Raw genomic sequence first — 12,660 nt, 5'->3', positions numbered from 1 at the left:
TGTCAAAAGTTTAATGACCTACAGACACTTTTCTCAAATTGAACCCTAGAGAACCTGAAGATGTTAACAATTTGAGATAATGTTAATTGATTTAATTGACAAATACTTAACCCCTTGACTGCTAATGACGGCTCTGAGCCGTCACAGAGTTTCCCACTCTGTTGCTAATGACGGCTCAGAGTCGTCACTAGCACTCTCCCACCTTGAGGGAGATCTGGGGGCTCCCACCCGCTCCTACCCTGGCAAGGCATAGTCGGGTCTTCACGTTATGCGCGGTAATGTCACACGCAATAACGTGATGACGTCACTGCACAACTTTATTTATACTATATATATAGGAGCAGGGAGCATGCTGCTTAGAAGCCTGTATCTCAGGCATCTAAGCAGCTACAGACCCCCAAGACCCACCATTGGAAAGGTAATCACCGAACCTTCCCAACAGTGTAAGTCTTGGGGGTCTGAAAAAAAAAAGTTAAAATGTTTTGTTCAAAAAAATAAAATAATAATAAAAAAAAACTTTAAAAAATCTTAGCACCCAGGTGGGAAAGTGTTTAGCACTTAAAGGGTTAAATTGTTAAAAAAAAAAAAAAGAGTTGCAGGCTCTCAGCTCATAATATGTTTTTGAGGATATTTAGTGTTTCTTGGGTTTTGGGGACATTTTACAATCTGAACTTTTTAAATCTCCTTTTAATAAGTCTAACTCAATGACTTAGGCCGCCTCACTAACCCTATAATAAATAACCCCCTAATCTGCCCTCCCTAACATCGCCGACACCTAACTTCAATTATTAACCCCTAATCTGACGACCGGAGCTCAGCCAATCGGAACAGCCAATAGAATGCGAGCTCAATCTGATTGGCTGATTGGATCAGCCAATCGGATTGAACTTGATTCTGATTGGCTGATTCCATCAGCAAATCAGAAAATTCCTACCTTAATTCCGATTGGCTGATAGAATCCTATCAGCCAATCGGAATTCGAGGGACGCCATCTTGGATGACGTCCCTTAAAGGAACCGTCATTAGTCGGGAGACAACGGAAGAAGAGGATGGATCCGCGTCGCCTGCTTCAAGATGGACCCGCTCAGCACCGGATGGAAGAAGATCGAAGATGCCGCTTGGAGAAGATGTTTGCCGGTCCGGATGTCCTCTTCTTGCCGGATAGGAGGAAGACTTTGGAGCCTCTTCTGGACCTCTTCAGCACCGGATGATGGATCGCCAACCCCCGCTTGGGTTGGATGAAGATGTTGGAGCCAGGACGGATCTGTGAACCTGGTATGGTGAAGACAAGGTAGGAAGATCTTCAGGGGCTTAGTGTTAGGTTTATTTAAGGGGGGTTTGGGTTAGATTAGGGGTATGTGGGTGGTGGGTTGTAATGTTGGGGGGGGGGGTATTGTATTTATTCTTTTACAGGCAAAAGAGCTGAAATTCTTGGGGCATGCCCCGCAAAGGGCCCTGTTCAGGGCTGGTAAGGTAAAAGAGCTTGTAACTTTTTTAATTTAGAATAGGGTAGGGAATTTTTTATTTTGGGGGGCTTTGTTATTTTATTAGGGGGCTTAGAGTAGGTGTAATTAGTTTAAAATTGTTGTAATATTTTTCTTATGTTTGTAAATATTTTTTTATTTTTTGTAACTTAGTTCTTTTTTATTTTTTGTACTTTAGCTAGTTTATTTAATTGTATTTATTTGTAGCAATTGTGTTTAATTAATTTATTGATAGTGTAGTGTTAGGTTAATTGTAGGTAATTGTAGGTAGTTTATTTAATTATTTTATTGATAGGGTAGTGTTAGGTTTAATTATATCTTAGGTTAGGATTTATTTTACAGGTAAATTTGTTATTATTTTAACTAGGTAACTATTAAATAGTTCTTAACTATTTAATAGCTATTGTACCTGGTTAAAATAATTACAAAGTTGCCTGTAAAATAAATATTAATCCTAAAATAGCTACAATGTAATTATAATTTATATTGTAGCTATATTAGGATTTATTTTACAGGTAAGTATTTAGCTTTAAATAGGAATAATTTATTTAATAAGAGTTAATTAATTTTGTTAGATGTAAATTATATTTAAGTTATGGGGGTGTTAGTGTTAGGGTTAGACTTAGCGTTAGGGGTTAATACATTTATTAGAATAGCGGTGAGCTCCGCTCGGAAGATTAGGGGTTAATAATTGAAGGTAGGTGTCGGCGATGTTAGGGAGGGCAGATTAGGGGTTAATACTATTTATGATAGGGTTAGTGAGGCGGATTAGGGGTTAATAACTTTATTATAGTAGCGCTCAGGTCCGCTCGGCAGATTAGGGGTTAATAAGTGTAGGCAGGTGTCGGCGACGTTGAGGGGGGCAGATTAGGGGTTAATAAATATAATATAGGGGTCGGCGATATTAGGGCAGCAGATTAGGGGTACATAGGGATAACGTAGGTTGCGGCGGTTTACGGAGCGGCAGATTAGGGGTTAAAAAAAATATGCAGGGGTCAGCGATAGCGGGGGCGGCAGATTAGGGGTTAATAAGTGTAAGGTTAGGGGTGTTTAGACTCGGGGTACATGTTAGAGTGTTAGGTGCAGACGTAGGAAGTGTTTCCCCATAGGAAACAATGGGGCTGCGTTAGGAGCTGAACGCTGCTTTTTTGCAGGTGTTAGGTTTTTTTTTCAGCTCAAACAGTCCCATTGTTTCCTATGGGGGAATCGTGCACGAGCACGTTTTTGAGGCTGGCCGCGTCCGTAAGCAACTCTGGTATCGAGAGTTGCATTTGCGGTAAAAATGCTCTACGCTCCTTTTTTGGAGCCTAACGCAGCATTTGTTTGAACTCTCGATACCAGAGTTAATTTTATGGTGCGGCCAGAAAAAAGCCCGCGGAGCGTTAACAGCCCTTTTACCGCCAAACTCCAAATCTAGGCCTTAGTGTTCCTCTTCATCCTTTGAACAAGAATTAGAAGAACCTGGCAAGAAATAAGTCTCAACAGTAATCTTATAGATCTTATCTCTTCCTATCCCAAATAAAGGAGGGTGTCAAATAACATATCACTTTTAGGATTCTGACATAAGGATTGCAGTTTGAAACAGGCAAATTTATTTTATCTCTTGACTACAATTAGTAACAGATGTAATATGCTTTTATTTTGCTGATGGTTTTTGCAGTTTAGTAGACAGCGAGGCTTGTTGAGCTGTTCTCATAAAAACAGACATCTGTTTTTTTTTCCCATTGACTCATTAGATTTGTCACTGTTGATTCTGTCATCTCCTGAACAGCTTTTTGTGAGAGAGGCTGAGGTATCTTTACATTTTGAGACCTGGATGAGAAAATTATAGAATTTTAAAATCTAGATGCACAAAAACAATAACAAATTAAATAATTCCAAAGATAAAAGTAAGGATTCTCTACTAAAGATAACTTTTTTAAATAAAGGTTTACTAAATCTTTAGTACAAACAAAAGCAGAAGTCTACTTTCACAAAGCTAACCCTAATGACTTAAGTATCTACTGTAAATGTAATTAAAGTATGTGCATTATAAGAATAGACTATATGTAGTAAAGTGTCTAAGTAAAATCTATAACTTCTATGACTAGAAACTCTCGAGAAGCACTTAGGGGTTGATTTATCAAAGGCTTTGCAAGTTCCGACCCCCTAAGACTGCAGGTTCTCACAAGAGAACCTGCAGTCCGAATTTAACAAGCAGCGGTTATCAGACCGCTGCTTTCCTAACCTTTCGCCATCTCTAAGGTGATGAATTTCAATCTTCCTGGTCTCGTCCGACAGGGGAGATTGACAGCTCCTGCCTGTGCATGATTGGCTGTGCATGGACAGGGGGTAGCATTGCACGTGAGCGCAAAAGAGCACTTGTGTGCAATGCTGAATTCCGCCAAAGAAATACAGCCTGCCAGAGATGAGCTGCGGCAGACAGATATCTACGCCCCTGTCTGCCAAGGTTGATAAATTGACTCCTAAGAAGTATATCAGGAAATAAATACAGGGGTAAATAACTATAAAACAATTTATTGCTGCTATAAATACAACAGCTTAAAAATGGGAAATTCCTATAAAATAGTATCACTAAAGACAAATATTGACACTAATAGTATCAATAAAATCAAATCATTAGAAAAGTCCTGTAACATATATAAATGAAACAAAGTATAAGAGTTCCCAGAATAGAGTGCATAGTTTTCTTATTGCTTATTATCAGTAATGCATAGGAGAATTCAGAAAATCTTCATTAGCTAACAATCTTTGTCGGTATTCCTTTAGCATTTGTATCCCAACATTCTTCTGATAATCAGTCACAGTGCCAATGTCCTTAAAACATACACAAGGTACTGATAGTAGTGGCCAGCAACTACCTTACCTCTGTGTTCAGGAAGGATTCCCAAGTGACTTGACTATAGAAGTCCTGCTATGCAGGAAGTCTTACCATTCACAGTGTTGACTCAGCTTCAGACTCCTACCGTGCAGGTGTTCTCTTCGTTGGCGATACTGGCGTCTCTGTCTGATGACATCACAGTTTACCAGCACTGATCTACAAACTTGCACATGTTCCTTCCTTCGTATCCAACTCCGTTGCATCTGCTGTTTGTGTAAAGTCTTCTCTCCTCTGCTTTTAGTACACTGGCGTATGCAGAGTGATGACCTTATACCGTAGATACTGGCAGTTTGCTAGGTTGCTCCATTGCAGAGTGTATGGCTGATTGCTCTGATATACACAGCTTTCTACGCGTTTTATCCTCAGTGGGCTGTTTCAAGATGATCAAAGATTGTTAGCTAATGAAGATTGTCTGAATTCTCCTCTGTATCATTGATAATAAGCAATAAGAACACTGTTCACTCTATTCTGGGGACTTCTCTGATACTTTGTTTCATTTATATATGTTACAGGATGTTTCTAATGATTTGCTTTTATTGATACTCAGTGTCAATATTTGTTTTTAGTGATACTATTTTATAGATATTTTACATTTTTATAGCCGCAATAAATATGTTTTATTGTTATTTTCCCCTGTATTTATTTCCTGATATACCCCTTAGTGCTTTAGCGCCCTTCCCCCTTGTTTTACAAATTGTCTGTCCCATTATCCTATCTAGGAAGGAGATAGAAGTAGGAAATGGCTTAAGAGGTTCTTGTTTTGCTCTCAATCATTTTATATTTGACTAGAAACTCTTCAGAAACGGGTGTTGATTAGGTGCAGCACTGAGTTGTGTAATAAATAGTGGCAAAAAGGGTTTTTCCATAGGAAAAATGATGCTGGTGTATTAGGCATTACCAATATGAAGGGAAACACAAAAGAAGAGCACTTTAGGAAGTGGGCTACAACTATAAAGCAAGTAATAAAGAGAAGATTCATTACATAATACAACATACAACAATGGTCTGTAGAGAAAAGGGAAAGGAAAAAAAAAAACTGTGGTTGAGTGACAGAAGAAATAATGTGATTTAAATAGTTGCAATTATCTAGACATTTTTGTCTGTTCTTCTCATACCAAATCTGTCATTTTCTGTTTTGTACTTTTAAGAGCTACATATGTGCAGTAAAGAAAGTTAACACAAAATAGGAGCATCTTTGATTGTAAAAAAAATCAGGTATATGTGTACTTTGTCCTTATATCCTTCCATAAACATATATTCATCTAAGTGAACATAATCATCCCTTTTTCTTTCTGCTTATGTAAATTGTTTTCTAAGGAACACTTTTAGAGTAGCATTTAAAATAATGTGGTTAAAATATAGCAACAATAAAATGCTGATATTTAAAGCTTAGGTTAGAGAAGTCCCAACCCTAAACTCTAACCAAAACCCTATCTATAACTCACACTTACGGCTAGATTACGAGTTTTGCGTTATGGTGCAGTACGGCTATTACTGCTGAAAAATTGGCCATTGCGCTGGAATGGCCGGTAACAAATATTACAAGTCGCTGCGGTATAGCTATACTGCAACCATTTTATCCTGTAACGCAACCCCATTCCGCACTCAAAAAAATTATGTTTGAGTGTGGGATTTTCCATAGCACTTTATTACAGCTTGTGCGGTCCGGCTAAAATGCTTGCGTTACAGCCTATTCTGACACGATCCATTCCGCGATCTGAGACCAGTAGTTATGGTGTTTGGGAAACAAAAATGTTTCACAAAACTCATAACTAAAACGTTACAAAGTACACTAACACCCATAAACGACCTATTAACCCCTAAACCGTCGCCCTACCACATCGCAAATACTATATTACACCTATTAACCCCTAATCTGCTGCCCACCCACATTGTGACTTTTAAATAAACATATTAACCTCAAAACCACCGGCCCTCCACATCAAAACTAATAAATAAACCTATTAAGCCCTAATCTGCCACCCACCCAGATCGCGACTATTAAATAAACCTATTAACCCTGAAATAAACGGCCCCACGCCAATACTATATAAACCTATTAACCCCAAAAACGCCAGCCCCCCACATCACAACTAAGAAACTAAACCTATTAACCCCTAAACCGCTGACCCCCACATTGCAAAACACTAAACTAAACTATTAACCCCTAAACCTAATACCCCCATAAAAAACTTACCTGTGAAATAAAAAAAACTAAGATTAAACTATAAATTACATTACTATTCTAATAAAATTAAAAAAAAAACTACGAAATAAAAACCTAAATTACACATTTTAAAAAAACTACAAAAAAATTTAAAAAATCTAACATTACAAAAAATAATAAACACTAAGATTACAAAAAATAAAAAAACTTTAAGATTATAAAAATATAAAAATAAAAAGCCCCCTAAATAAAAACACCCCCTAACTTACAATAAACTATCAATAGCCCTTAAAAGGGCCTAAGTTAAACAGCTCTTTTACATACAGAAAAATGACAAAGTCCCCCCAACAGTAAAACCGACCACCCAACAAACCCCCCAAAATTAAAACCTAAATCTAAAAAAATCTAAGCTACCCATTGCCCCTAAAGGGGCATTTATATGGGCATTCAGCTCTTTTACTGCCCTTAAAAGGTCATTCAGCTCTTTTACACTCCACAAACCCAAATCTTAAACCCCCCTCTCCCAAAAACCCCCCCAAAAAACTAACACTAACCCCAGGATATCTACTCACGGTTCCTGAAGTACAGACATCCATCTCCATCCAGGCAGCAAGAAGTCTTCATCCAAGCAGCGACATCTTCATCCATCGCGGGGGCGTCTTCTATCTTCATCCCGGCAGGCCCGGAGCGGAGCTATTCAGGACCCGCGATGACATCCTGCGTGGCGCGTCCTCTTCATACGATCACCACCATACACTGAAGTTGAATGCAAGGTACCCGCTTAAAAATGACGTACCTTGCATTCCTATTGGCTGATTTGATTCTTCAAATTCAAATCAGCCAATAGGATGAGAGCTACTGAAATCCTATTGGCTTTTAAAAACAGCCAATAGGATAAGAGCTACTGAAATGCTATTGGTTGTTCAAAACAGCCAATAGGATTTTAGTAGCTCTTATCCTATTGACTGATTTGAATTTGAAGAATCAAATCAGCCAATAGGAATGCAAGGTACGTCATTTTTAAACGGGTACCTTGCATTCAACTTCAGTGTACGGCAGTGATCGTATGAAGAGGACGCTCCGCGCAGGATGTCATCACCGGTCCTGGATAGTAAAAGTGCTGAATGCCCTTTAAGGGTAGTAAAAGAGCTGAATGCCCTTTTAAGGGCAATGCCCATACAAATGCCCCTTTAGGGGCAATGGGTAGCTTAGGATTTTTTAGACTTAGATTTTTTATTTTGGGGGTTGGTTGGGTGGTGGGTCTTACTGTTGGGGGACTTTGTATTTTTTTGTATGTAAAATAGCTGTTTAACTTAGGGCAATGCCCTATAAAGGCCCTTTTAATGGCTATTGGTAGTTTATTGTAGATTAGGGGTGTTTTTATTTAGGGGGCTTTTTTATTTTTATAGGGCTATTAGATTAGGCGTAATTGTTTTTATTTTTGATAATTTCGTTTATTATTTTTTGTAATCTTAGAGTTTTTTATTTTTCGTAATTTTAGTGTTTATTATTTTTTGTAATGTTAGATTATTTTTTTTCCCATAGTATTAGGATTTTTTAAATTTGTAATTTAGATTTTTTATTTTTTTCGTAGTGTTAGGTTTTTTTTTTATTTTGTAATTTAGGAATTTTAATTGGTAGTTTTTTTTTAATTTTATTAGAATAGTAATGTTAAGTTAATTTATAGTTTATTCTTAGGTTTTTTTTTATTTCACAGGTAAGTTTTTATTTATTTTAAGTTATAGTTATATTGTAACTTTTAATTTAAAGTTAGGGCGGTGTTAGGTTTAGGGGTTAATAGTTTAATTTAGTGTTTTGCGATATTGAGGGCCGGCGGTTTAGGGGTTAATAGGATTATTTAGTGTTGGCGATGCCGGGGGGTGGCAGATTAGGGGTTAAAAACTTTTATTAGTGTCAGCGATGGGGATTGCATTATAGCGACTTGCCATTCTGCGACCGCAGGTGTTAGTTTTTTTCTAACACTCTCCCCATTGATGTCTATGGGGGAAAGCGTGCACAACCACGTAAGCTCAGCCCTGGACTTTCGTGCGGTATGGAGCTTAACGCACCATAACGCACAGCACAAGGAGATTTTTCAGTAACGCGTAATGGCAGCGCTATGGAGAGTGCGATACCACTCATTTTATTGCCTTAGTTACGCACCCTGTTTAGCGCAAAACTCATCATCTAGGCTAGAGTTTTTTTTAATTTTAAAAGGAAATTGCGGAGCATTGCCAAAAGAGGGTTGATTTGTTTTAAAACAACACATTTTTATATTTTGTTTTCAAAGTACAAGTTTCATCCTAACCATAGGTAAAATGCACCCCTTTAAGCAATAAGCACACTATCCATTACAGACATGATTATAAAATGAATGGCAGGTCAAACATGCAGAAAACTATATTACATGCTATGACTTAAAGGACCATTAAATACAGTAACATAATGATGCATAATAAAAAGACAATGCATTAAATATAATAAAGTTTTACAAAATATACATAGTTTAATAAATCTTGAAAAAAAGAATGTGTCAAAAATCCACAAGTGATATTCAAGTCCATTAAAGGGACATTCCAGTGAAACATTAAATGCACATAGATTTATTACATCTTTGAGTATTGGTAAAAATGCTTCTAGTAAAAGTTATTACTGTTTTAGTGTTAACATTCTTCTCTGCATGTGCATGTGAAGCATAGCTAGATATTGTCACTACACCAACATTTTAAATAGTGCAGCTCCTCAGATCATCAGTGGGGCTTGTATCATGCTAGCAATTAACAAATTGAGTAATTACCAGATGGCACAAGCACCTTAAGCTCTCTAAACAAGTGCTGTGTTTAAAATGCTGGTACACAGTGCATACTTAAATACACCTTTGAAACAGCTATAGCTTTTATTAGAAGCATTTTTGCTAATGCATGTATATTACAAAATTGTTTCTGTTCAATACCGAAATGCACCCATGTGGTTTCCAATTTTGGCTGTAATGTCCCTTTAAGTAACGGATATGCAGTATCCTGTTAAGAACTCACCCATAAGTGAAGTGTGTTTTTGTTTCAATCCCAATCAATTTTCCACCTTTCAAAAAAGAAAGAAAATGGATATAAAATTAAAGATTTCATTTCTTTGTTTTATACATGTTTTTGAATACATTAAAAAGCTTACTTTGGGCTAGATTACAAGTGGAGAGCTAAATTATTGCGCAATATTTAACCAGCCATTACAAGTGGCTGGTTATTGCTACCATAAGTTCACGGTAGCAATTTGCACCACGAAAATTAACCAGAGATTAGATCTCTGGTTCATTTTCTAAAAGTGCCCCAACTGTACTCAAAATAGAGGCGATTGTAGTTTTTAATTAAAAAAATAAATATAATAAAAAAAACAGCACTGTAAAGTGCCTTTACATTGCGGTCTATGGGAACTGTGTGTTCCCATCGACCGCAGTGTAAATATATATGTGTATGGTTATATACACATATTAACACATAAATATATATAATCATATACATATATATTTATGTGTTAATATAAATAATCATATACATATATATTTATGTGTTATAAATAATCATATACATATATATTTATGTGTTGATATAAGTAATCATATACATATATATTTATGTGTTAATATAAATAATCATATACATATATATTTATGTGTTAATATAAATAATCATATACATATATATTTATGTGTTAATATAAATAATCATATACATATATATTTATGTGTTAATATAAATAATCATATACATATATATTTATGTGTTAATATAAATAATCATATACATATATATTTATGTGTTAATATAAATAATCATATACATATATATTTATGTGTTAATATAAATAATCATATACATATATATTTATGTGTTAATATAAATAATCATATACATATATATTTATGTGTTAATATAAATAATCATATACATATATATTTAAAAATGCTGCCCATCCCTGCGCTACTTACCCCCTTTGCTGTGCGAGGTTCTGATGCCATCTGTAACGGCATCAGAACGAGGCTCCCATAGGCGCCTAGGGAAGCATGCTCTAGTGAGCTCAATGCTTCCTTGCAATGCAAGCGAGAGCTCACGTTCGCATTACGATTTTTTGTAATACTAGCGCACATTATCGTGTGCTGATATTACAAAGTAGATCGCTAATATCGCTTGCTCGCAAGCAATATTTAGTGCTCCAATTGTAATCTGGCCCTTTGTGTTTTTTGTTGCATTGGGTTTGAACTACAGTTTATCTCACCCTGTCCTGGAAACCCCAAATCTCAAACCAAGTCTACCTCTTATCTAATTTCATCACCTCAATATACGCTGAACAATAGTGGGCTACTAGAGCATAGTGGATACATTTGGCCCTTGGAAGCTTTAATTATCCCCCATTGTTTTTCTCAGAGTTGAATTATTAATTTGACTTTTGGAAGAAGTATATATTTTTTTTTATATTTAGCCCAAAAAAATCTCAAAATATCCTTTTACTGCTTAATTTTATATCACCCATACACATAATGCATTTAAAGGCCTATATTTAACAAAGTCTGGCGGACCTGATCCGCCAGACCTCGCTGAATGCGGAGAGCAATATGCTCTCTGTATTCAGCATTGTACCAGCAGCTCACAAAATCTGCTGGTGCAACGCCGCCCCCTCCAGACTCGCGGCCAATCGGCCGCCAGCAGGGGGATGTCAATCATCCTGATCGTACTCAATCGGGTTGAATTCAGAGCAGGCGGACAGGTTATTGGGCAGCGGTCTTTGTGACTGCTGCTTCATAACTGCTGTTTCATAACACGGGGCATCCATTCAGAGCTTGATAGATAGGCCCCAAAGGCTTTTGCTGAATGACCAATGTTGATAGACTAAAGATACTTTGTTCTAAAATGTATTTTATGTTTATATTTTCTTTTATTGTTATCACCCATCACACTTGTTATAAATGTTCAGGTAATAAGATTACAGATGCTGGCATATACGTTATTCTCAGGGGCATCATTTCATTATCTGTTGTCAATATGATTATATAATTTTACATGCATGATCTTTGTAGGTTGAACCTCATGTGTATTATGTTCATAGACCTCTAATAGTAAAAAAGCTTTCTAGATCTGTCCCTTACTTGGGCCAACATTTATTCCTACTGCATATTTAAACAGATATCATTGTTTAGAATAAATAAGAAAGTAACATTACATTTGTGAATTCTTTTTAAAGTCTCCCTTTGTACCTTTTTCACCCAGGTAAAACTCCATTACTACTATGATCAAGTCATTTATATACTATGTGTACAGTCAGCCATCAATATTTATCCTTCCAAGTAATTTCTGAGAACAATTGCATTGCATAGTGTTTACACTATCTCTAAGATAGAAAAAGAATGTTGCGTCCCATGGTTTCAGAAAGTAATTCATGTATTCAAACAGCTTCTTTTTAGGAGAAATGATTCCAGACTCTATTCGACTGTCAATGCACACAATTCCGAGATTGAAATCCCATAAGATCTATTATACCTAATTCTTTTGCTCTATTTATCGAGTCTTGTTAATATAATATGAGAACCTCAGTGGGAACTATCTTCAGTTTTTAAGACTCTGTTCCTAATACTTTAAGAATTTTAGTGTTGCTTGTCTTGTAATGCCATGCTTATTTTTCTAAATTATTTTACTAAGCCTAGAGTGCATTCAAGTTATAGCCCTCTAAAATGATACTAACTACCTTAGGGTACAAAATATCTGATATAGTGGTGGGCAGAATTGGGGGTGCCTTTTTTCTTTAAATTTCTTTGGATTGCTAGCTTTGTAAATATTTTGTAAATGTCGATATATAGCTAAAAGGTTCTGGGGCACTTCCTTCAATGTTTTTCATTTTCATTTTTAAATATTTATAGAAGAAAGGTTGTCAATTTTCATAAAATTTTCAGTTGTTATTTTTTTTCTTTTATCCTTTTCTTTTCAACATTGACATGTGTTCTTCCTCTGCAAACTCTAGCAATATTTATCTGCCTGTTTTATGTTCTGGTTCCTTAGGAATTGAATTTTAACTTTGGAAAATATAGGTACAGTATATGTATTTTACCCCCAAGAATAATTTATAATGTATTTATATTTTAT

This window comes from Bombina bombina, chromosome 4 (assembly GCF_027579735.1).
Source record: "Bombina bombina isolate aBomBom1 chromosome 4, aBomBom1.pri, whole genome shotgun sequence".
Lineage (NCBI taxonomy): Eukaryota > Metazoa > Chordata > Amphibia > Anura > Bombinatoridae > Bombina > Bombina bombina.
This window is presented reverse-complemented; position numbering follows the sequence as displayed.